Source organism: Oncorhynchus kisutch, linkage group LG7, assembly GCF_002021735.2.
Source record: "Oncorhynchus kisutch isolate 150728-3 linkage group LG7, Okis_V2, whole genome shotgun sequence".
In the NCBI taxonomy this organism is placed as follows: domain Eukaryota; kingdom Metazoa; phylum Chordata; class Actinopteri; order Salmoniformes; family Salmonidae; genus Oncorhynchus; species Oncorhynchus kisutch.
Genome location: NC_034180.2, coordinates 1,799,271 through 1,826,652, shown reverse-complemented (window position 1 = coordinate 1,826,652; position 27,382 = coordinate 1,799,271).

The window sequence follows — 27,382 nt, the reverse complement described above, 5'->3', positions numbered from 1 at the left end:
ATGTTGACCTGTTTAAAGGTCTTGCTCACATTGGCTACTGAGAGCGTTATCACACAGTCGTCCAGAACAACTGGTGCTCTCGTGCATGCCTCAGTGTTGCTTGCCTCGAAGCAAGCATAAAAGGCATTTAGCTCGTCTGGTAGGCTTGCGTCACTGGGAAGCTCACATCTGGGTTTCCCTTTGTAGTCCGTAATAGTTTCCAAGCCCTGACAGATCCGACGAGCATCAGAGCCGGTGCAGTAGGATTCAATCTTAATCCTGTATTGACGCTTTGCTTGTTTGATGGTTCGTCTGAGAGCATAGCGGGATATCTTATAAGGAGTCCAGATCAGTGTCCGCTCCTTGAAAGATGCAGCTCTAGCCTTTAGCTCGATGTGAATGTTGCCTGTAATCCATGGCTTCTGGTTGGGATATGTACGCACAGTCACTGTGGGGACGATGTTGTCGATGAACTTATTGATGAAGCCGAGGACTGAGGTGGTATACTCCTCAATGCTATTGGAAAAATCCCGGAACATATTCCAGTCTGTGCTAGCAAAACATTCCTGTAGCGTAGCATCCGCCACATCTGTTCACATCCGTATTGAGCGAGTCACTTGTACTTCCTACTCTAGTTTTTGCTTGTAAGCAGGAATCAGGAGGATAGAATTATGATCGGATTTGCCAATTGAAGGGCGGGGTAGAACTTTGTATGCATCTCTGGGTGTGGAATAAAGGTGGTCTAGAGTTTTTTCCCTCTGGTTACACATGTGACATGTGAAATGAGGTAAAACTGATTTAAGTTTGCCTGCATTATAGTCCCCGGCCACTAGGAGCGCCACTTCTGGATGGCCATTTTCTTGTTTGCTTATGGCCTTATAGAGTTGGTTGAGTGCAGTCTTAGTGCCAGCATTGGTCTGTGGTGGTAAATAGACGGCTACGAATAATATAGATGAGAACTCTCTTGGTAAATAGTGTGGTCTACAATTTATCAAAAGGTACTCTACCTCAGGTGACCAATACTTCGAGACTTCTTTAATATTAGACATCGCTCACCAGCTGTTATTGGCAAATAGACACACACTCCCACCCCTCGTCTTACCAGACGTAGCTTCTCTGTTCTGCCAGTGCATGGAAAATCCCACCAGCTCTATATTATCCGTGTCGCCTCAACCACGACTCGGTAAAACACAAGATTTTACAGTTTTTAATGTCTCGTTGGTCGGATAATCTTGATCGTAGATCATCAATTTTATTTTCCAATGATTGCATGTTGACCAATAGAACGTATGGTAGTGAGAGTTTACCCGCTCGCCTATGAATTCTCAGGAGGCAGCCCAACCTCCGCCCCCCTTTTCTCCGTCTTTTCTTCACGCAAATGACGGGGATTTGGGCCTGTTCCCGGGAAAGCAGTATATCCCTTCGTCGAACTCGTTAAATAAATAAATATATAAAGAATGATGGAAAAAAACTTTGGGGTACTTTCAATTAAATTATGGGCAGAAAGACAAATTCAACTCCATCTTTCATCGAATCAGATGGCTTATTCATCACGAAACCATTTGATGTTGCCAATTACTTTAATCATTACTTCATTGTCAAAGTGGGCAAATTTAGGCAGGAAATGCCAATAACGAACAGTATTCTTGCATAAAAAGTTAGTGTGGGAGAGGTGGTAAAATAAATAATGACAAACCTCCTGGCATTGACAACTTAGATGGAAAGCTACTGAAGATGGTAGATGACTCTACAGCCACTCCTATCTGTCATATCTTTAATCTGAGCCTGGAGGAAAGTGTTTGTCCTCAGGCCTGGAGGGAAGCCAAAGCAATTCCGCTACCCAAGAGTGGTAAAGTGTCCTTTCTGGTTCTAACAGCAGACCAATCAGCCTGCTGCCAGCACTTAGCAAACTTTTGGAAAAAATTGTGTTTGACCAAATACAATGCTATTTCTCTGTAAACAAATTAACAACAGACTTTCAGCATGCTTATAGAGAAGGGCACTCAACATGTACTGCACTGACACAAATGACTGTTGATTGGTTGAAAGAAATTGATAATAAGAATATTATGGGAGTTGTACTGTTAAATTTCAGTGCAGTCTTTGATATTATTGACCATAACCTGTTGTTGAAAAAATGAATGTGTTATGGCTTTTTCCATGGAGTGGATTCAGAGCTATCTATCGACTAGAACTCAAAGGGTTTTCTTTAATGGAAGCTTCTCTAACGTCAAACATGAAAGTGTGGTGAAATAGCATTTATATTTTTACCAATGACCTGCCACAGGCATTAAACAAAGCATGTGTGTCCATATATGCTAATGAGTCAACCATATACGCATCAGCTAATGAAGTCACTGAAACCCTTAACAAACAGTCTGTTTTGGAATGGGTGACCAGTAATAAACTGGTCCTGAACATCTCCAAAACTAAGAGCAATGTATTTGGTACAAATCATTCCCTAAGTTCTAGACCTCAGCTGAATCTGATAATGAATGGTGTGGCAGTTGAACAAGTTGAGGAGACTAAATTACTTGGCGTTACCTTAGATTGTAAACTGTCATGGTCAAAACATATAGATTTAATAGTTGTAAAGATGGGGAGAGATCTGTCCGTAGTAAAGAGATCTGCTTTTTTGACACCACACTCCAAAAAGCAAGTTCTGCAGGCTCTAGTTTGGTGTTATCTTGATTATTGTCGTGTGGTCGAGTGCTGCAAGGAAAGACCTAGTTAAGCTGCTGTTGGCCCAGAACAGAGCCTCACATCTTGCTCTTCATTGTAATCAGAGGGGCTGATATAAATACTATGCATGCCAGTCTCTCTTGGCTAAGAGTTGAGGAGAGACTGACTGCATCCCTTCTTCTTTTTATAAGAAACATTGTGTCGAAAATCCCAACTTGTTTGCATAGTCAACTTACACACAGCTTTGACACACACACTTACCCCGCCAGACATGCCACCAGGGGTCTTTTCACAGTCCCCAAATTCAAGACAGCGAACAGTATTATATAGAACCAAATAAACAGCAAACCTGGTTTCAAAAAACAGATAAAGCAACACCTCACAGGACAACGCCTCTCCCCTATTTGACATAGATAGTTTGTGTGTATGTGATGATATGTAGGCTACGTGTGCCTTTATAAAAATGTTTTATGTAGTTCTGTCCTTGAGCTGTTCATGTCTAGTAATGTTCTGTATTATGTCATGTTTCGTGTTTTATGTGGACCACAGGAAGCTTTTGCAACAGCTAATGGGGATCTTAATAAAATACCAAATAATGGAGAGCCCTGAGGTTGCGGATCGTGCAGTTGCCTACCAGGCGGTGATACAGCCCGACAGGATGCTTTCAATGGTGCATCTGTAAACATTTGTGAGAGTCTAGGGGGCAAGCCAAATTACTTCAGCCTCCAGAGGTTGAAAGAGGCTCTGTTGCACCTTCTTCACCACACTGTCTGTGTGGGTTGACCATTTCAGATTGTCAGTGATGTGTACGCCGAGGAACTTGAAGCTTTTCACCTCCTCTTGTCCAGATGGGATATGGCAGTGTGCAGTACGATGGCGATTGCATCATCCGTGGATCTATCTATGGATCTATACTGAGCATAGAGAACTGTGTAGCCTGCAGTATTTAGCTAATATGATTTAGCCCTCAGTCATCCAGATGTGGCACGTTGACATTGAGAGTGACAGCCACTCCATTGTATCCCTGGTATTTAGAGCAAAGTGCTACACAATAAACACACCAGCACACAGTACTGGGAGCTCCGGGTCCCCTGAACCGAATGCTCTCAAGTCTATGTGTGACATCATGACACTGTCAGCTGTAGAGCTACAAGCTAAACAATAGTAGAGCTGTAGTTGATTACCTTTTGGACTAACCTTGTAATGATGATATTAGATGAAACTAGGAATGTTATTGGAGGCTGAGCATTGACAGTTTACTTCCTGTAGGACCTCAACTCTAAACTGCCAATGTTTGCGCAAGTCATGGACAGTGCAGTACTACTTTCCTCTCTCTAGGTGTCAGCGTTCACTAAGGAAACCAGCCAGCTTGGTACTGGATAGGATGAATAGTCTTTCCTATAAGTTTGACAAAAATGAATTATACATTACAGGTACACTCTTTATGGTGGTGAAGTTCAATTATTATTCAAAGTACTGCAAATTGTTGTTGAATATCCCATGTCCCTTGTGTGTTCTAGTTGAGACATTGCAAAATAAGGGTCTCTATATTGTCCATTGAAATGACTCAGTTGCTATATTGTATCTAAAAGTATATCTCAGACTGAGGGGAAATTCCAAACCCAGAGAGTCAAGGTCTGTTTAGCAGATTTCTATGTAAAAACAGCAGGCAGAAAAACAGTTGAAATGGAAATAAACCATATGTGGTTTTCTTAAATTGTAGTGGTGTTTGAGAGGTCTTTGTGGAGTGAGGCTTGTGCTTATTGTGTGAGCTCTCTTTTTAGCTTCATTTTGACAAATATAAATGAAGAACACTCAAGACTGAAATAAGATTAATACATCTAGATAAAGAATAATGCAGACATTTCTTTTCTAATTTCACAATAATTAGAAATTCTATACTGGAGAAACCCTTTTCTCTCTAGGCCTCTACTACAGTAGGAATGGATATTCTATTGGGACAGAGAATGTGTGTGTGTGTGTGTGCGCGCACATGGGCGTGCATTAATGTGTACGCGCATGCATGCCTGTGCACACGTGTCTGTGCGTGTGTGTATGTCCCTACGTGTGTGTGTCAGAAGCAGAGGGGTGAAGGTTAATTTATGACTGTTTATTTCCCCATGCCAGAGGTAAGCAGCAGCCCGGATTAGTGTTAACTGCCACCCAGTCTCCAGCCTGGTTCAGAGAGCCACCGCGGCCCTCCAGCAGCAGACTATTGGGTCCCGGCCTGCACGGGGGCCGACTGGGGACTGCTAATCTAGGCCTGAATAGAGACCCCACCATGGCCAAGTCCCAGGGCCACTTATCGTCACATCACAAGCCCAGGCTGTGTGGCTGGGGATCTGGAGCTCTGTAGCTGGTGGGGCTGGCCTGGGCCGAGTGGATGAGCTAATCGCTCTCCTCGGAGGTGTTGGGGAGGGGAGCATAGGAGGAGGGGAGGAGGAGGGATGGGGAGAGAGCCGGCCGGACCACCCACCCGGAGGATTCAGAGGCACACAGATTCACAGCCCATTCTGTGACCCGCCGCACCGCCCCGCTCTAAGGCAGGGCCCTCCCCAATTGTTCCCCCTGCTAACACGCAGAGGGGCAGAGGGAGGGGGTAGGAGGGAGAGGAGGGGGTACTAGCAGTAAACAGCGGGCCGGGCTGCCCTCCTTAAGCGGCACAATGGGGCTGAATTCCGTCAGGGGCTGGAGCACTTCTTAGAGTGGCCTGCCTGGCTGCCATCAGGCTGAATGAAACATCTGTGGAGGCTATGCTGGAGGGGGGAAATGCTATTTTGTTGTGAGCCACACTGACAACCTGTTGTTCCCTTTTCTCTTCCCCCCCTCTCTTCTTTCGTTCCGTTTCTTGCTTGGCATACGCGAGCGAGCATACAATATGAATAGTTTTACGGGGCAGAGAGAGGGAGGGACATGATTTAAAATGTTTTGTTGAGGGACGCAGGACTAGTTGGCGGGTGGATACATATTTCTTCCACATGCGTATAAATTCACACATATTACAAACTCATGTACGATTTTACTGGCTTTACAGGAAAGTTTTCATGTATATTTTGGGTGGACATTCCTTTGAGAGAGAAATTCTGGAGACCACACTGAATGCAGCATTCAAAGTAAACATGTTTTAAATGCTTGAAATGCAAATGCCTTACAATAAAACGACCAAGAATACATTGTGTACAGTTTTCCCCCATCATATGTACTGTGTATGCACTGACACTACTCTATATATTCACTCTAGCACCATTCCTGTATGTTGGAGCCTGCTGGTGTCCTTTCAACATGTCTCTCTACAGATGTAGGATCTTAAATTGATCACTCTCTTGTTGCTGAGAGTTTTCCTGTATAGCAGGAAATGCAAACTAGTGGTGCATTCAAGGTTTAAAAAGGCTTTTAAAGTTTGTAATTTCCACTTTAAAATGTTAATTATGTTAATTATAATCCACATAATAATTCACATTTCCTGTTGCTGCAGGATTATTTTCATACTGGCTCAAATTAAAATCCTAAATCTGTAGTGTACAGTAGCATAAACTCACATGATCACAATCTGCCTCTCAGGAGAGCTTGTAGTCCAGCAATCAATCATCATCACATCACCTCTCCAAACCTGACCACCTTCCAAGAAATCACACACCATTCGCCAAACTCCACCTCACCTCACCTCACCCACCCAAACCCAGTACCTCTACCTCAGCCATACTCCCTGTTCCCCAATGTCCTGCTGGGATATGATGACAGAGTTTCACCCCCACGGATCAGGGCTGAGAAGGAGAGAGAAAGAGGAGAGAGAAGTAGAGAGAAGTAGAGAGAGAGAGAGAGAGAGAGAAGTAGAGAGAGACAGGGACCACCAAGACATTTGATTTAATTGAAGAGAAAACAAAGACCCCTTACTTCCTGGTCACCCATTTTCTTTAATCAATTTACTCTCTTTTGGTCCTTATATCATCTGTAATTACTTTCACCTCACCCACCCCCCTGTCACCTCAGTTCCTCCAGGGGTATAAGCCTCCACACACTGTGGACCCTGCTGTGCCCACCAATACCTTCAGCATCAATACTGGCTGGCCCACAGACCCTACGGCCCCCTTCGGCTCCTCAGCCTTCTAAACAATGGAGAAAGAAAGCCCTACTGGCTCCAGAACCCCACAGGGTAACCCCTGCCCACCTACTCTGCACAAGGAGCAGGACTCCCCCAAACACACACACACACATAAGTCACACATAATACGACACAGACACCCGGGATGGGGAGAATGGAGGGGCTGCTGCGAGACCACTTTAAATACCAGCTCAGCTTGTCATCACTGGGGTTTGACCTTACAACACTTCTAATGCTAAGAGGTCAAGAAGCTAGAGCATTCATACCTCCCACCCCTCACCCCTTCTAACCCTCCCCACCCCCCACCCTCACCCCCCGCCTGGCTGCCCTCCGTAACTCGGGTCTTTCAGGAGAGAGGTCCTCCTCTGCTGTTTTCTTGACATGATGGTATTCCCAACACTAAACAATAAATTATCCTGCAAAAAATCCTCTACTTCCTTTTTCTATGAAAGCAAAATAGACATTCTGAGAAACAGAAATTCTGAGAAAGATTCATTAAATTGTTAATAGGAATTAAGAAGATTTATGCTGCCTGCAAGAGTTTAGATACAGACGAAAATACTCACATCGCCCAGCAAATGCGCTTTCCTTTTTTGGACTTCATGTTCTCCAAATATGACCACCCAGAGAAAAGATATGAGCCCTATACCACCCACATACTAGTGAATGGACACACACACACACACACACACACACACACACACACACACACACACACACACACACACACACACACACACACACACACACACACACACACACACACACACACACACACACACACAGTCCTGTTGGTGTAGTTGATAAGAGAAACCTGCTGCTTTCAATATTGGCATCGTTGCCTCGTTCAGACAGGGAAGTGAAACATCACATACACCCACCTAAAAATAATAAACTATTGGAAGAGAGGAAAGGTGATGTCAACAAGTATTATAATCGGAGTGGCGGAAAGACAAAGTTGAGCATATTTTTTTTTTATGATAATAGAATAGAATATGAAACAATAGAATGTGAAACAATAGAATATAAAATAATACAATAGGAAACAATAGAATAGAAAACAATAGAATATGAAACAATAGAATTTGAAACAATAGAGTATGAAACAATAGAATATAAAATAATAGAATAGGAAACAATAGAGTAGAAAACAATATAATATGAAACAATAGAATATGAACCAATAGAATATGAAACAATAGAATAGAAAATAATATAATATGAAACAATATAATATGAAACAATAGAATGTGAAACAATAGAATAGAAAATAATAGAATAGGAAAAAATATAATATGAATCAATATAATATGAAACAATAGAATATGAAACAATAGAATAGGAAACAATAGAATAGAAAATAATAGAATAAGAAACAATAGAATATAAAACTATAGAATATGAAACAATATAATAGGAAACAATAGAATAGAAAATAATAGAATAGGAAACAATAGAATAGAAAATAATAGAATAAGAAACTATAGAATATGAAACAATAGAATAGAAAACAATAGAATATGAAACAATAGAATATGAAACAATAGAATATAAAATCATAGAATAAAAAACAATAGAATATAAAACATTAGAATATGAAACAATATAATAGAAAACAATAGAATATGAAACAATATAATATAAAATAATATAATAAGAAACAATAGAATATAAAACAATAGAATATGAAACAATAGAATATAAAATAATATAATAAGAAACAATAGAATATAAAACAATAGAATATGAAACAATATAATATAAAACAATAGAACAAACAACAATAGAATATAAAACAATGGAATATGGAACAATGTAATATAAAACAATATAATATAAAACAGTAGAATAGGAAAATGTTATTGTCCACTCCATTTGGCAATAATATTATGATACAAATGGCAGTGATATGTTGAGATCACTATAGCTACATAGATCCACTGAGAGCGAGTTCCCTTGCTGCCTGGTGATAGTCTCTGTCCCTGGCCTTGGGGACCAGCCACTGTCTGTGTATCAATGTAGATAATGGACAGCTGTGTTTAAATTCACTTACACTGACGTGATCCACCATCACACACACACACACAGCCGCCACCATGGGCCATCCCATTCTACCCAGCAGATAACACCTAGCAGTATCTCCACATGGTCGGACAGCCTCGCTTCAGGGACCACCATGACATTCATTAGTGATTACTGCTGCGAGGGAAAATTGATAGAGGAAGGTGCGAGAGAGAGAGAGAGCGACACGAAAGCAAGAGAGAGAGACAGAGAGATACAGAGCGAGACAGAGAGAGCTAGAGAGCGAAAGAGAGAGAGAAAAAGAGAAAGAGATGGGAAGGAGAGAGACGGGAAAGAGGAAGGAGAGAGAAAGATCTATATATATTTAGATAGATAGAGAACGAGAGAAAGTAGAGGGAGAGCGAGAGAGAAAGAGCAAGATGGATTGTATGTACATATGGGCATGAGAATGAGGACGATGCAAGACTGTTGAACAAGTTCAGCTGCTCTGAGCTTTTGACGAAGGTATGACAAACAGTGTGCTGGGTGGCAGCGCACATAAACACACAGACAGACATACAGTACCAATCAAAATGTATGGTTTTTCTTTATTTGTACTTTTTTCTACATTGTAAAATAATAGTGAAGACATCAAAACTATGAAATAACACATATTTAATCATGTAGTAACCAAAAAAGTGTTAAACAAATAAATAAAATATTTGTCATAATTTTTTATTCTTCAAAGTAGCCACCCTTTGCCTTGATGACAGCTTTGCACACTCTTGGCATTCTCTAAACCAGCTTCACCTGGAATGCTTTTCCAAAAGTCTTGAAGGATTTCCCACATATGCTGAGCACTTGTTGGCTGCTTTTCCTTCACTCTGCGGTCCAACTCATCCCAAACCATCTCAATTGGGTTGAGGTCGGGTGATTGTGGCGCCCAGGGCATCTGATGCAGCACTCAATCCATCTCCTTGGTCAAATAGCCCTTACACAGCCTGGAGGTGTGTTTCTTGGACCAATCAAGTCTCATCTTCTTATTGGTGTCCTTTAGTAGTGGTTTCTTTGCAGCAATTCGACCATGAAGGCCTGATTCATGCAGTCTCCTCTGAACAGTTGATGTTGAGATGTGTCTGTTACTTGAACTCTGTGAAGAATTTATTTGGGCTGCAATTTATGAGGCTGGCAACTCTAATGAACTTATTCTCTGCAGCAGAGGTAACTCTGGGTCTTTCTTTCCTGTGGCGGTCCTTGTGAGAGCCAGTTTCATCATAGCGCTTGATGGTTTTTCCGAGTGCACTTGAGGAAACTTTAAAAGTTCTTGAAATGTTCCATATTGACTGTCCTTCATGTCTTAAAGTAATGATGGACTGTCGTTTCTCTTTGCTTATTTGAGCTGTTCTTGCCAAAATATGGACTTGGTCTTTTGCCAAATAGGGCTATCTTCTGTATACCACCCCTACCTTGTAACAACACAACTGATTGGCTATAATGCAATCTGATTTGTTTAACACTTTTTTGGTTACTACATGATTCCATATGTGTTATTTCATAGTTTTGATGTCTTCACTATTATTCTACAATGTAGAAAATTGTCCAAATAAAGAAAAACCCTGGAATGAGTAGGTGTGTCCAAACTTTTGACTGGTACTGTTTAAACACACACATACACATGCACGCAGCACACATCTGCTGCGGTACCATAACTCAACCACTAAGCTTCCTCTGACTAAATCTGAAGAATTTTGGCATTTCAACCAGTGATATAGTTCATACACATGCTTCAGCTTTTCACACCCGTTTCCTAGCAGACACAGAGAAAGAGAAAGCATATCCAACTGGTGTTATAGTGTCAATGACATACTCTAGAGATGCAAGGAGCGACACTGTCCGTTCTAATCTCCTGCACATATCTTCGGTTGGAGGAGGCAACTTGCACAGCTTCTTTCCTAGGTCAAATAAAACATTCACTTCCTTCATTGTACTAGTCTACTATAGTCTACTAGTCTCTATACATCACTGTTACAGACAGAGAGTACACATGATGCATTAGGGTGGGATCTCTGCTGCTCTTCTCATACAAAATGGCCATTGGTCCAAATAGACTTCAAAGTAGTTCCTCTTCTATGGGTCCCCACTGGCTGCACACTGAGATGTCTGTGATGCAGCCGCCTATGTAACGTTCCCATGTGTGTTTATGAACAATACAGAGAGCCTTGGGTGTTCATCACATTATTCTGGGGTCCTGTAGGCCTGGAGGCAGCATGACTCTATAGGACTACAACTCCACGTGGCCTTTTCCTGTAAGCCCAGAGAAAATACAGACTACCTCTGAGAGACGTGTGTGAGTGTGTGTGTGTGTTTGTCTGTGTGTGTGTGTGACTTGTGTGTGCATATGTGTGTGTGTGACATGTGTGTGTGTGTGTGTGTTCGTGCGTGCGTGTGTGTGTGTCTGGAGGGCTGGAGAGGAGCGTCTGTGTGTGTGGGCCACATAGAGTACTACAGGGGGAATGACTTCATTGCTGTTTACTGTAACACATGACATGACCCATCCAGGTCATTAGGCCCAGCAGCCTTCAGCAGCACTTTAGCTTGTTAGAAGTGGCGCTGAGGGTCTGGTTTACTGCACGTATGACTGTGAGCGACACAGTGAGTGAATATATTTGTATTTGTATTTATTATGGATCCCAAGGCAGCAGCTACTCTTCCAGGGTTCCAGCAAAATTAAAGCAGTTTATACAGTTTTAAAAACATTATAATACCTTCAGACTGTGTGCCCTCAGGCCCCTACTCCACCAATACCACATATAGTGCCTTGCAAAAGTATTCACCCCCTTGGCGTTTTTCCTATTTTGTTGCATTACAACCTGTTATTTAAATAGATTTTTATTTGGATTTTATGTAATGGACATACACAAAATAGTCCAAATTGATGAAGTGAAATGAAAAAAACTACTTGTTAAAAAAAGAAAAGATAAGTGGTGCGTGCATATGTATTCACCACCTTTGCTATGAAGCCCCTAAATAAGATCTGGTGCAACCAATTACCTCCAGAAGTCACATAATTAACAAAGTCCACCCGTGTGCAATCTAAGTGTCACATGATCTGTCCCATGATCTCAGTATATATACACCTGTTCTGAAAGGCCCCAGAGTCTGCAACACCACTAAGCAAGGGGCACCACGAAGCAAGTGTCCATAGGACCACATTAAGCCATACACTCCACTGAGCTGGGATTTACGGAAGAGTGACCAGAAAAAAGCCATTGCTTAAAGAAAGAAATAAGCAAACACATTTGGTGTTCGCCAAAAGGCATGTGGGAGACTCCACAAACATATGGAAGAAGGTACTCTGGTCAGATGAGACAAAAATGTAGCTTTTTTGTGATCAAGGAAAATGCTATGTCTGGCACAAACCAACACCTCTCATCACCCCGAGAACACCATCACCCCAGTGGCAGCATCATGCTGTGGGGATATTTTTAATCGATAGGGACTGAGAAACTGGTCAGAATTGAAGGAATAATGGGTGGCGCTAAATACTGGGAAATTCTTTAGGGAAATCTGTTTCAGTCTTCCAGAGATTTGAGACTGGGACGGAGGTTCACCTTCCAGCAGGACAATGACCCTAAGCATACTGCTAAAGCAACACTTGAGTGGTTTAATAGAAAACATTGAAATGTCTTGAAATGGCCTAGTCAAAGCCCAGACCTCAATCCAATTGAGAACGTGTGGTATGACTTCAAGATTGCTATACACCAGCAGGAACCGATCTAACTTGAAGGAGCTGGAGCAGTTTTGCCTTGAAGAATGGGCAAAAATCCCAGTGGCTAGATTTGCCAAGCTTATAGAGACATATCCCAAGAGACTTGCAGCTGTAGTTTCTGCAAAAGGCGGCTCTACAAAGTATTGACAAAGTTCTGTTTTTTTCTCATTTATTTCTTGTTTGTTTCACAATAAAAATATATATTTTGCATCTTCAAAGTGGTAGGCATGTTGTGTAAATCAAATGATACAAACCCCCCTAAAATCTATTTTAATTCCAGGTTGTAAGGCAACAAAATAGGAAAAATGCCAAGGGGGTGAATACTTATATTCTTTAGCAAAGCACTGTATATACAGTACAAAATCCATGTGTACGTGTGTGTATATATGCACCTATGTTCGTGTTTCTTCACAGTCCCCGCTGTTCCATAAGGTGTTTTTTAATCTGTTTTTTAAATCAAATTTTACTGTTTGCATGAGTTACTTGATGTGGAATAGAGTTCCATGTAGTCATGGCTCTATTTAGTACTGTGCGCCTTCCATAGTCTGTTCTGGACTCGGGGACTGTGAAGAGACCTCTTGTGGCATGTCTTGGCATGGGTGTCCGAGCTGCGCACCAGTAGTTCAAACAGACAGCTCGGTGCATTCAACATGTCAATTTCTCATAAATACAAGCAGTGATGAAGTCAATCTCTCCTCCACTTATGAGCCAAGAGAGATTGACATGCATATTGTTAATATTACCTCTCTGTGTACATTCAAGGGCCAGCCGTGCTGCCCTGTTCTGAACCAATTGCAATTTTTCTATGTCCCTTTTTGTGGCACCGGACCACACGACTGAACAGTAGTCCAGGTGCGACAAAACTAGAGCCTGTAGGACCTGCCTTGTTGACAGTGCTGTCAAGAAGGTACTTAATACTTCTCCCCATCTTAGCTACTGTTGTATGTTCTGACCATGACAGTTTACAATCCAGGGTGACTCCAAGCAGTTTAGTCACCTCAACTTGCTTAATTTCCACATTATTTATTACAAGATTTAGTTGAGTTTTAGGGTTTAGTGAATGATTTGTCCCAAATGCAATGCTTTTAATGTTCGAAATATTTAGGACTAATTTATTCCTTGCAACCCACTCTAAATCTAACTGCAACTCTTTGGTAAGTGTTGCAGTCATTTCAGTCGCTGTAGTAGTTGACATGTATAGTGTTGAGTCATCCGCATACATAGGCTTTCCTCAAAGCCAGTGGTAATTCATTAGTAAAGATTGAAATAAGTAAATGGGCCTAGACAGCTGCCTTGGGGAATTCCGATTCTACCTGGATTATGTTGGAGAGGCTTCCATTAAAGAACACCCTCTGTTCTGTTAGACAGTTAACTCTTTATCCACAATTTAGCAGCAGCAGACAATGATTGAGAATGTCAAAGGCCGCACTGAAGTCTAACAAAACAGCCCCCACAATCTTTTTATCATCAATTTCTCTCAGCCAATCATCATCAGTCATTTGTGTAAGTGCTGTGCTTGTTGAATATCCTTGTGTAACGATCTTCTTCATCTGATGAGGAGTATGAAAGATCTTACCAAAACACAGCGTGGTAAGTGTCCATTTTAAATTTATTACAAAAACATAGAAAAAAGAACATAGAACGCCCATCCTAGTCACACCCAGGCCTAACCAAAATAGAGAATAAAAAGCCACTATGGCCAGGGCGTGACAGTACCCCTCCCTTCACTCCGGCGCTGCCAGAGTCGCCCTTCACTCCGGCGCTGCCAGAGTCGCCCTTCACTCCCGAGATGCCAGAATCGCAGCCCCTCAGTCCAGAGGGCAGCGCCGGAGTGAAGGGCGACTCTGGCAGCTCCTGACTGACAGGTGGCTCTGGCAGCTCAAATCAAATCAAATCAAATGTATTTATATAGCCCTTCGTACATCAGCTGATATCTCAAAGTGCTGTACAGAAACCCAGCCTAAAACCCCAAACAGCAAGCAATGCAGGTGTAGAAGCACGGTGGCTAGGAAAAACTCCCTAGAAAGGCCAAAACCTAGGAAGAAACCTAGAGAGGAACCAGGCTATGTGGGGTGGCCAGTCCTCTTCTGGCTGTGCCGGGTGGAGATTATAACAGAACATGGCCAAGATGTTCAAATGTTCATAAATGACCAGCATGGTCGAATAATAATAAGGCAGAACAGTTGAAACTGGAGCAGCAGCACAGTCAGGTGGAAATTGAAACTGGAACAGCAGCATGGCCAGGTGGACTGGGGACAGCAAGGAGTCATCATGTCAGGTAATGGGGCATGGTCCTAGGGCTCAGGTCCTCAGAGAGAGAGAAAGAAAGAGAGAAGGAGAGAATTAGAGAACGCACACTTAGATTCACACAGGACACCGAATAGGACAGGAGAAGTACTCCAGATATAACAAACTGACCCCAGCCCCCCGACACATAAACTACTGCAGCATAAATACTGGAGGCTGAGACAGGAGGGGTCAGGAGACACTGTGGCCCCATCCGAGGACACCCCCGGACAGGGCCAAACAGGAAGGATATAACCCCACCCACTTTGCCAAAGCACAGCCCCCACACCACTAGAGGGATATCTTCAACCACCAACTTACCATCCTGAGACAAGGCTGAGTATAGCCCACAAAGATCTCCGCCACGGCACAACCCAAGGGGGGGGGCGCCAACCCAGACAGGATGACCACAACAGTGAATCAACCCACTCAGGTGACGCACCCCCTCCAGGGACGGCATGAGAGAGCCCCAGCAAGCCAGTGACTCAGCCCCTGTAATAGGGTTAGAGGCAGAGAATCCCAGTGGAAAGAGGGGAACCGGCCAGGCAGAGACAGCAAGGGCGGTTCGTTGCTCCAGAGCCTTTCCGTTCACCTTCCCACTCCTGGGCCAGACTACACTCAATCATATGACCCACTGAAGAGATGAGTCTTCAGTAAAGACTTAAAGGTTGAGACCGAGTTTGCGTCTCTGACATGGGTAGGCAGACCGTTCCATAAAAATGGAGCTCTATAGGAGAAAGCCCTGCCTCCAGCTGTTTGCTTAGAAATTCTAGGGACAATTAGGAGGCCTGCGTCTTGTGACCGTAGCGTACGTGTAGGTATGTACGGCAGGACCAAATCAGAGAGATAGGTAGGAGCAAGCCCATGTAATGCTTTGTAGGTTAGCAGTAAAACCTTGAAATCAGCCCTTGCTTTGACAGGAAGCCAGTGTAGAGAGGCTAGCACTGGAGTAATATGATCAAATTTTTTGGTTCTAGTCAGGATTCTAGCAGCCGTATTTAGCACTAACTAAAGTTTATTTAGTGCTTTATCCGGGTAGCCGGAAAATAGAGCATTGCAGTAGTCTAACCTAGAAGTGACAAAAGCATGGATTAATTTTTCTGCATCATTTTTGGACAGAAAGTTTCTGATTTTTGCAATGTTACGTAGATGGAAAAAAGCTGTCCTCGAAATGGTCTTGATATGTTCTTCAAAAGAGAGATCAGGGTCCAGAGTAACGCCGAGGTCCTTCACAGTTTTATTTGAGACGACTGTACAACCATTAAGATTAATTGTCAGATTCAACAGAAGATCTCTTTGTTTCTTGGGACCTAGAACAAGCATCTCTGTTTTGTCCGAGTTTAATAGTAGAAAGTTTGCAGCCATCCACTTCCTTATGTCTGAAACACATGCTTCTAGCGAGGGCAATTTTGGGGCTTCACCATGTTTCATTGAAATGTACAGCTGTGTGTCATCCGCATAGCAGTGAAAGTTTACATTATGTTTTCGAATAACATCCCCAAGAGGTAAAATATATAGTGAAAACAATAGTGGTCCTAAAACGGAACCTTGAGGAACACCGAAATTTACAGTTGATTTGTCAGAGGACAAACCATTCACAGAGACAAACTGATATCTTTCCGACAGATAAGATCTAAACCAGGCCAGAACATGTCCGTGTAGACCAATTTGGGTTTCCAATCTCTCCAAAAGAATGTGGTGATCGATGGTATCAAAAGCAGCACTAAGGTCTAGGAGCACGAGGACAGATGCAGAGCCTCGGTCCGATGCCATTAAAATGTCATTTACCACCTTCACAAGTGCCGTCTCAGTGCTATGATAAAATTTTTGAGAGGAATGGAAGATTCGATATAGGCCGATAGTTTTTTATATTTTCTGGGTCAAGGTTTGGCTTTTTCAAGATTATTACTGCCACTTTTAGTGAGTTTGGTACACATCCAGTGGATAGAGAGCCGTTTATTATGTTCAACATAGGAGGGCCAAGCACAGGAAGCAGCTCTTTCAGTAGTTTAGTTGGAATAGGGTCCAGTATGCAGCTTGAAGGTTTAGAGGCCATGATTATTTTCATCATTGTGTCAAGAGATATAGTACTAAAACACTTGAGTGTCTCTCTTGATCCTAGGTCCTGGCAGAGTTGTGCAGACTCAGGACAACTGAGGTTTGGAGGAATACGCAGGTTTAAAGAGGAGTCCGTAATTTGCTTTCTAATAATCATAATCTTTTCCTCAAAGAAGTTCATGAATTTATCACTGCTAAAGTGAAAGTCTTCCTCTCTTGGGGAATGCTGCTTTTTAGTTAGCTTTGCGACAGTATCAAAAAGGAATTTCGGATTGTTCTTATTTTCCTCAATTAAGTTAGAAAAATAGGATGATCGAGCAGCAGTAAGGGCTCTTCGGTACTGCACGGTACCGTCCTTCCAAGCTAGTCGGAAGACTTCCAGTTTGGTGTGGCGCCATTTCCGTTCCAATTTTCTGGAAGCTTGCTTCAGAGCTCGGGTATTTTCTGTGTACCAGGGAGCTAGTTACTTATGAGAAATTATTTTAGTTTTTAGGGGTGCAACTGCATCTAGGGTATTGCACAAGGTTAAATTGAGATCCTCAGTTAGGTGGTTAACTGATATTTGTCCTCTGGCGTCCTTGGGTAAGCAGAGGGAGTCTGGAAGGGCATCAAGGAATCTTTGTATTGTCTGTGAATTTATAGCACGACTTTTGATGTTCCTTGGTTGGGGTCTGAGCAGATTATTTGTTGCAATTGCAAACGTAATAAAATGGTGGTCCGATAGTCCAGGATTATGAGGAAAAACATTAAGATCCACCACATTTATTCCATGGGACAAAACTAGGTCCAGCGTATGACTGTGACAGTGAGTGGGTCCAGAGACATGTTGGACAAAACCCACTTGTCACGCCTTGGTCTTAGTGTTTTGTGTTTTCGTTATATATTTGGTCAGGCCAGGGTGTGACAGGTGTTTACGTGTTGTATTCGTATTGGGTTTTGTAGGCATTGGGATTGTGGTTGATTAGGGGTGTGTCGAGTGTAGGCTTGGCTGCCTGAGGCGGTTCTCGATCAGGGTCAGGTGCTTCTCATTGCCTCTGATTGGGAACCGTATTTAGGTAGCCTGAGTTTCGCTTTGTCTTTCGTGGGTGATTGTTCCTGTCTCTGTGTAGTGTTCACCAGATAGGCTGTAATAAGTTTCACATTCCGTTTGTTGTTTTTGTATTTATTCGTTATTTCATGTACCGTCACTTTTTTCATTAAAAACATGAGTAACCACCACGCTGCATTTCGGTCCGACTCTCTTTCAACGAACGAAGAACGCCGTTACAGAATCACCCACCACACACGGACCGAGCAGCGTGGAAACAGGCAGCGACCGCAGGAAAAGCGAATGGAGTATACGACGTGGGAAGAAATCGACAGGTGGGCGGCCGACCCAGAGAGAGTGCAGGAGCCCGCATGGGATTCGCTGGAGCAGTGCGAAGAGGGCTATAGGCGAATGGAGTTGGAGAAAAGAAAGACACGGCGGCGCAGAGTGAAACCCGAAAGTCACCCCAAAAAATGTATTGGGGGGGGGCTCAGGGAGAGAGTGGCAGAGTCAGGAGTCAGACCTGAGCCAACTCTCCCTGTTAATCATGAGGAGTAGCGATATAAGGACTTCTGGTCTTGGGAGATGATATTAGACGGAAGAGGACCCTGGGCTCAGCCTGGTGAATATCGCCGCCCCAAGGAGGAAGCAGAGGCAGCAGGAGATAGGAGCCGGCGATACGAGGGAACACGGTTGGCAAGGAAGTCCGAGAAACAACCCCAAAAAATTATTGGGGGGGGGGGCTTACAGGGAGTATGGCTATGCCAGGTAGGAGACCTGCGCAAACTCCCTGTGCTTTTCGGTGGGCTAGAGAGACCGGGCAGACACCGTGTTATGCTATGGAGCGCACGGTGTCTCCAGTGCGGGTGCATAGCCCGGTACGGTTCATACCAGCCCTTCGTATTTGCCGGGCTAGAGTGGGCATCGAGCCAGGTAAGCTTGGGCAGGCTCGGTGCTCAAGAGCTCCAGTGCGCCTGCATGGTCCGGTCTATCCAGAGCCACCTCCACACACCAGTCCTCCGGTAGCAGCTCCCCGCACCAGGCTCCCTGTGCGTGTCCTCGCTCCAGTATCACCAGTGCCCGCACCACGCATCAGGCCTACAGTGCGCCTCGCCTCTCCTGCTCTGTCGGAGTCTCCCGCCTGTTCAGCGCAGCCAGCGTTTTCCTCCTCTCCTGCGCTGTCGGAGTCTCCCGCCTGTTTAGCGCTATCAGAGCCTTTCTTCTCTACAGCGCTGCCGGAGCCTCCTGCCTGTTTGAAGCAGCCTGAGCTGCCAGTCTGCAAGGAGCTGTCAGCCTGCATGGAGCAGTCAGAGCTGTCAGTCTGCAAGGAGCTGCCAGTCTGCAAGGAGCTGCCAGTCTGCAAGGAGCTGTCAGTCAGCAAGGAGCTGTCAGTCTGTAAGGAGCTGTCAGTCTGCAAGGAGCTGCCAGTCTGCAAGGAGCTGCCAGTCTGCAAGGAGCTGCCAGTCTGCAAGGAGCTGCCAGTCTGCAGGGAGTTGTCAGCCTGCAGGGAGCTGCCAGTCTGCAGGGAGCTGTCAGTCTGCAAGGAGCTGCCAGTCTGCAAGGAGCTGTCAGTCTGCATGAAGCAGCCAGATCTGTCAGTCTGCAAGGAGCTGCCAGTCTGCAAGGAGCTGCCAGTCTGCAAGGAGCTGCCAGTCTGCAAAGAGCTGCCAGTCTGCAAGGAGCTGTCAGCCTGCATGGAGCAGTCAGAGCTGTCAGTCTGCATAGAGCAGCTAGATCCGCCAGTCAACCAGAATCTTCCAGATCTGCTAGTCAACCAGAATCTTCCAGATCTACTAGTCAACTTGAATCTTCCAGATCCGCCAGCCAGCCAGGATCTACCGGAGCCTACTACTTACCTGAGCTTCATCTCAGTACTAGGCTTCCTCTCAGTACTGGGCTTCCCCTCTGTTCCGGGCTGCCCCTCAGTTCCGGGCTGCCCCTCAGTCCCGAGCTGCCTCAGTCCTGCGCTGCCCCTCAGTCCCGAGCTGCCCCTCAGTCCCGAGCTGCCCCTCAGTCCCGAGCTGCCCCTCAGTCCCGAGATGCCCCTCAGTCACGAGCTGCTCCTTAGTTCTGTGGGGTTGTGGGTGAGGACTATTAGGCCATGGTTGGCGGCGAGGGTGGATTATCCCAGGACGCGAAGGGGAGGAACGAGGACATTAATGAAGTGGGGTCCACGTCCCGAGCCGGAGCCGCCACCAATGACAGACGCCCACCCGGACCCTCCCTTTGGTTTTGAGGTGCGTCCGGGAGTCCGCACCTTGGGGGGGGGGGTTCTGTCACGCCTTGGTCTTAGTGTTTTGTGTTTTCGTTATATATTTGGTCAGGCCAGGGTGTGACAGGGGTTAACGTGTTGTATTCGTATTGGGTTTTGTAGGCATTGGGATTGTGGTTGATTAGGGGTGTGTCGAGTGTAGGCTTGGCTGCCTGAGGCGGTTCTCGATCAGGGTCAGGTGCTTCTCATTGCCTCTGATTGGGAACCGTATTTAGGTAGCCTGAGTTTTGCTTTGTCTTTCGTGGGTGATTGTTCCTGTCTCTGTGTAGTGTTCACCAGATAGGCTGTAATAAGTTTCACGTTCCGTTTGTTGTTTTTGTATTTATTCGTTATTTCATGTACCGTCACTTTTTTCATTAAAAACATGAGTAACCACCACGCTGCATTTCGGTCCGACTCTCTTTCAACGAACGAAGGCTGCATAGATTTCATGACTAGAAGCTCAAAAGACGAAAACGTCATTTTTTGGGGGGTAAATTGAAATTTGCTATCGTAAATGATAGCAACACCTCCGCCTTTGCGGGATGCACGGGGGATATGGTCACTAGTGTAGCCAGGAGGTGAGGCCTCATTTTAAAACAGTAAATTCATCAGGCTTAAGCCATGTTTCAGTCAGGCCAATCACATCAAGATTATGATCAGTGATTAGTTCATTGACTATAATTGCCTCTGAAGTAAGGGATCTAACATTAAGTAGCCCTATTTTGAGATGTGAGGTATCATGATCTCTTTCAGTAATGACAGGAATGGAGGTGGTCTTTATCCTAGTGAGATTGCTAAGGCGAACACCGCCATGTTTAGTTTTGCCCAACCTAGGTCGAGGCACAGACACGGTCTCAATGGTGATAGCTGAGCTGACTACACTGACTGTGCTAGTGGCAGACTCCACTATGCTGGCAGGCTGGCTAACAGCCTGCTGCCTGGCCTGCACCCTATTTCATTGTGGAGCTAGAGGAGTTAGAGCCCTGTCTATGTTGGTAGATAAGATGAGAGCACCCCTCCAGCTAGGATGGAGTCCGTCACTCCTCAGCAGGTCAGGCTTGGTCCTGTTTGTGGGTGAGTCCCAGAAAGAGGGCCAATTATCTACAAATTCTAACTTTTGGGGGGGGGGCAGAAAACAGTTTTCAACCAGCGATTGAGTTGTGAGACTCTGCTGTAGAGCTCATCACTCCCCCTAACTGGGAGGGGGCCAGAGACAATTACTCGATGCCGACACATCTTTCTAGCTGATATGCACGCAGAAGCTATGTTGCGCTTGGTGATCTCTGACTGTTTCATCCTAACATCGTTGGTGCCGACGTGGATAACAATATCTCTATACTCTCTACACTCGCCAGTTTTAGCTTTAGCCAGCACCATCTTCAGATTAGCCTTAACGTCGGTAGCCCTGCCCCCGGGTAAACAGTGTATGATTGCTGGATGATTCGCTTTAAGTCTAATACTGCGGGTAATGGAGTCGCCAATGACTAGAGTTTTCAATTTGTCAGAGCTAATGGTGGGAAGCTTCGGCGTCTCAGACCCCGTAACGGGAGGAGTAGAGACCAGAGAAGAATCTGCCTCTGACTCCGACCCGCTGCTTAATGGGGAAAACCGGTTGAAAGTTTCTGTCGGCTGAATGAGCGACACCGGTTGAGCGTTCCTACAGCATTTCCTTCCAGAAACCGTGAGAAAGTTGTCCGGCTGCGGGGACTGTGCCAGCGGATTTATACTACTATCTGTACTTACTGGTGGCACAGACGCTGTTTCATCCTTTCCTACACTGAAATGACCCTTGCCTAACGATTGCGTCTGAAGCTGGGCTTGCAGCACAGCTATCCTCGCCGTAAGGCGAGTACAGCGGCTGCAATTAGAAGGCATCATGTTAATGTTACTACTTAGCTTCGGCTGTTGGAGGTCCTGACGAATCGTGTCCAGATAAAGCGTCCGGAGTGAAAAAGTTGAGGAAAAAATAAATAAATATATGAACGGTAATTAAAAAGTGAAAACCGTAAAGTTGTCAGGTAGCAAAACAGGTTGGCAACAAAACGCACAGCAACTCGAAAACAAGCCTGCAAGTTGTGACCGGAAATGACGATGTCCACCAATTATCCCTTGGTAGCTCCTGACTGACGGGCGGCTCTGGCAGCTCCTGAAAGACGGGCGGCTCTGGTAGCTCCTGACTGACGGGCGGCTCTGGCCGCTCTGGACAGGAGGGAGACTCTGGAAGCGCAGGACAGGCGGGAGAACCTGGAAGCGCCGGACAGGCTGGAGAACCTGGAAGCGCCAGACAGGCGGGAGAACCTGGAGGGAGGAGACGGCTGTCTCTCCGGGAGAACCTGGAAGTGCCGGACAGGCGGGAGAACCTGGAGGGAGGAGACGGCTGTCTCTCCGTCTCCTCCCTCCAGGTTCTCCCGCCTGTCCGGCACTTCCAGGTTCTCCCTCCTGTCCGGAGCGGCCAGAGCCGCCCGTCAGTCAGGAGTGGCCAGAGCCGCCTGTCAGTCAGGAGCTGCCAGAGATTTTTTTTTGGGGGGGGGCTGTGTCTCGTGGCTGTTGCGCTGCCTTACCTCATATCGCCGCCACTCAGCTTTCGCTGCCCCCAGTTCTTCTTTGGGGCGGCGATATTCCCCAGCCTAACTCCAGGGTCCCTTACCGTCTAGTATCTCCTCCCAAGTCCAGGAGTCCAGAACCCTCTGCTCCTTGTTACCACGCTGCTTGGTCCGTTGGTGGTGGGTGGTTCTATAACGGTTTTCCTCCTCTTCATCTGATGAGGAGTATGAAAGATCGGACCAAAACGCAGCGTGGTAAGTCTCCATTTTAAAATGATTACAACTGAACACAAAATAACAAACGAAAATCGAAACAGTTCTGTATGGTGAAAACACAGACACAGAAAACAACTACCCACAAACCATAATGGGAAAACAGGCTGCCTAAGTATGGTTCTCAATCAGAGACAACGACAAACAGCTGTCCTTGACTGAGAACCATACCCGGCCAAAAACAAAGAAATACAAAAACATAGAAAAAAGAACATAGAACGCCCACCCTAGTCACACCCTGGCCTAACCAAAATAGAGAATAAAAAGCCTCTCTATGGCCAGGGCGTGACACCTTGTCAATTTGTTTACTGTAAAATAGCATTGTATCTGGTCAAACACCATTTCTTCCAAAAGTTTACTAAGGGTTGATAACAGGCTGATTGGTTGACTATTTGAGCCAGTAAAGGGGGCTTTACTATTCTTAGGCAGCGGAATAATTTTTTGCTTTTCCATCCAAGTTGTCAGACCCCGGTGGCTTGTCATTGTTGATAGACAACCATCATTTACTCACCTCTTCCACAATAACTTTATGGAATTTAAAATGACAATGCTTGTCTTTCATAATTTGGTCAGATATACTTGGATGTGTTGTGTCAGCATCTTTTGCTGGCATGTTATGCCTAAGCTTTCTAATCTTGCCAATGAAAAAATCATTAAAGTGGTTCAGTTGGTTTTGTGATGAATGAGCCATCTGTTTCAATGAATAATGGAGCTGAGTTGGACTTTTTTCCCCCAGAATTTCATTTAAGGCACTCCAAAGCTTTTTACTAATATTCTTTATTTCATTTATCTTGGTTTCATAGCATAGTTTCTTCTTCTTTTTATTCAGTTTAATCACTTGATTAGTCAATTTGTGTAACGGCGTTCTTCGTTTGTTGAAGGAGAGTCGGACCGAAATGCAGCGTGGTGGTTAATCATGATAGTTTAATGAGAAAAATGACGATACATGAAATAACTATACAAATACGAAAACAACAAACGGAACGTGAAACCTAACTACAGCCTATCTGGTGAAACTACACAGAGACAGGAACAATCACCCACGAAAGACAAAGCGAAACTCAGGCTACCTAAATACGGTTCCCAATCAGAGGCAACGAGAATCACCTGACTGCTGATTGAGAACCGCCTCAGGCAGCCAAGCCTATACAACACCCCTAATCAGCCGCGATCCCAAATACTACAAACCCCAATACGAAATACAATAACATAAACCCATGTCACACCCTGGCCTGAACAAATAATGAAAGAAAACACAAAATACTAAGACCAAGGCGTGACAATTTGCAATAAGTTTGCCAATCGGTTGTGCAGCCAGACTTATTTGCCATTCCATTTGCTTCATCCCTCTCAACCAAACAATTTGTCAATTCCTTATCAATCCACAGGGATTGAACAGTTTTACAGCCATTTTCTTAATGGGTGCATGCTTATTAGCAACTAGAATAAGCCATTTCATGTCTCTTTGCTCCTCGTTATACACCACGGACCAACAGATATTCTTTACATCAATAAAATAGGAATCACTACAAAACTTCTTGCATGACCTCTTATACACTATATTAGGCCCAGCCTTTGGAACTTTGGTTTTCCTAGATATGGCTACTATATCGTGATCACTACATCCGATGGATCTGGATACTGCTTTCAAGCTAATTTCTGCAGCATTAGTAAAGATGTGAGCAATACATGTTGATGATTTCATTCCTGTGCTGTTTGTAACAAGGTTGAACAAAGTTGCAGACACTGGTTACAGTTTGAAGCTTTTTCTTGAGTGGGCAGCTTGATGAAAGCCGGTCAATATTTAAATCACCCAGAAATATATACCTCTCTGTTGATATCACATACATTATCAAGCATTTCACACATGTTATCCAGATACTGATTGTGGCCTGAAGTGGTCTTGAGTTCATTCATTATGAACAGGAAAAGAGTGTTCTGTTCTGGTGGGGGTGGTATGTGTCACAGGGTGCCACACTAGTGCATGGACACATATACCCACACACCAAACTCTGAGGGGGAATAAATTATGTGAGGATGGCTGGGGGGTGGTCCGGAAGGGGGCTAGGCCCCTCTACCATAGATTGGAGAATTTGGAATTTTTCTCAAACACCTGAAACAGTTTCTTTCCCCTGCAATCTAGAGCCATAATCCAAATTCTGCTTAAAATGGAACTGACATCATTTTAGTAACATTAAATCTGATTATAATCTGTTAATATACACCCCCAGGAATAACATAATTTTAGATCATTAGAACACATTTACCAAAAGCCACAAAATACACTTGAATGGAATTCTGCAAATAAGTCTTCTTACATTTGGGAACTTCACAGTCCTACAACCATGAAAAGGTAGGCTCTCTCTCTCCCTCAGTTGCCTATGCACACCAACTAGCTAATGCTAGCCAGAGCGAGATGAGCTAAAATCTAACGAGGTAACATTAGATAAACCCTCTAAAACTTTTTCACCTAGTTGGCCATCAAAATTGCACTGATAAACAATGGGGAATCGTAGCCTGCTAGGCCTTCTGCAGCTTGCCTGAGAATGCATGCTTGTCCCAACCCATGTTTTGACAACTGAATGGGAACTCGCCTGCCTCCCAGCCAATTTGCCAAATATATTTGGTTGACAACTAAGAGATATGCTAACTGTGAATAACAGTCATTCAAGTTCATCATCGCTGCAAAGCGATTCACATTTCTCTAGCTAACCAAATGACACCTGCATATCTACCTGTAGCCACTGAAAAATTATATGAGGGGGAAAAGTTGGTAACTCACTCACTTCCTCCAATGACATGACTTTTTTTTTTTAGCTTGCTAAATAAATAGGTAGGTATATATATAGATACGCTAGCCCAAGGGTGTCAAACTCAATCAATCGCACGAGCCATACTGAAAAAACACAACGAATTCTAGGGCCAGACGTAGCCAATGGTTTTTTAAAAACGTATAAGTAGCCATTGTTTTATTTTTTAAATCCCTTTCTAATGTCCACTTAGGATGCTGTATATAGCATTTTAACATATTAAAACAAAAGAAGAGATAAATAATATTTGATATGCTTTCAGATGTACAAACATTTAGCACTGCATGGATCACCGGTGCAATTGAATGCATTATTGCTGTATGGTGCACTCAAAATGTATTGTAGTTGAGTAGCCAGCCGAGGCTACTGCTCAAATGTATTGTAGTTGAGTAGCCAGCCGAGGCTACAGCTCAAATGTATTGTAGTTGAGTAGCCAGCCGAGGCTACAGCTCAAATGTATTGTAGTTTGCATGGTGTTTTGTTGCAGGTTATGTTTTTTGGTTATTGTCAAGCCAACTTTAAATACAGAAGCCAGAAGCCAGACTGCAACATTTTAGTAGCCTAGCTAGGACTGTGGCATGTGTCAGCAGCAATTTAAGTTGAATTCACTGATGCCGCATCAGGCTGTAACTTCATAAAGTAGATGACTCAACTGTTGACTCATTTATACTTGCTTGTGTGTCCTATTCGGCCCATGGGCCTTGTGTTGGAAAGATGTGAGCTAGCCTATTAGCCACGTTATGGCTGACTTGTGTTCATTGCCCTTGCTAGTTTTATTGTATTGACATTCCCAGCCTTAGTTACAGTCGTCCTTTTTTGTCCTAAATATTGAGTCATTGAAACTGAAACAGTGCATCCCAAATGGGTGGAGATAGCAAACAGTGTACCAGGCCAGCTGTGTTACAACCTGATAGCAATATCTTTGGGACTACCAAGAAATGTATTGGTGAATTATATGAATCATGCATTGAACTGCATCTATCTATTCTGCCAACAACGCCTTACTGTACGTCATGGAATTTTGAGTCAAATAGAACCAATTTTTAAAACCTCTTATGAAGTCGGTTTTGAAGCATAAACTGGGAATTATATTTTTTGGACTGATATGATTGTCTGTTTGTTTCATATTTGCAAAGTAGTTAAAACACTGTCAATTCCACTTTAATTATATGTAAAAAATAAAATTAAAAAATAAAAACATGTCTATTTTTCAGCACATCTAAACATACCTCGAGCTCCTAACTGGTGGTTCTTTTTTTAAAGAAACTAAATATTCTTCTCTGCATCTCTGCTAAAATCTGGGTAAAAGATTGAAGTTAATGTGAGTCTTATTCAGTACATTTAGTAAATGCTTGCTTTTCTAACGTCTACTCTAACAGGCTTGATAGCCTGACATGGCTTCTTGGTAGCCACTTTCAGCAACACTAGTATTAGCTTGCAAAAAACCTGAATAGTCCACCGGTTATAAAATAACATTTCAACTAACTCTGTCGATTTTCTGTAGGCTTGGAAAATAAACATTTAATGGAACGTAATAATTAAACGGAAATTCTAGACGTAGGTCTGTTGTAGACCCATGCAATTCCTCAGCGAGGTCA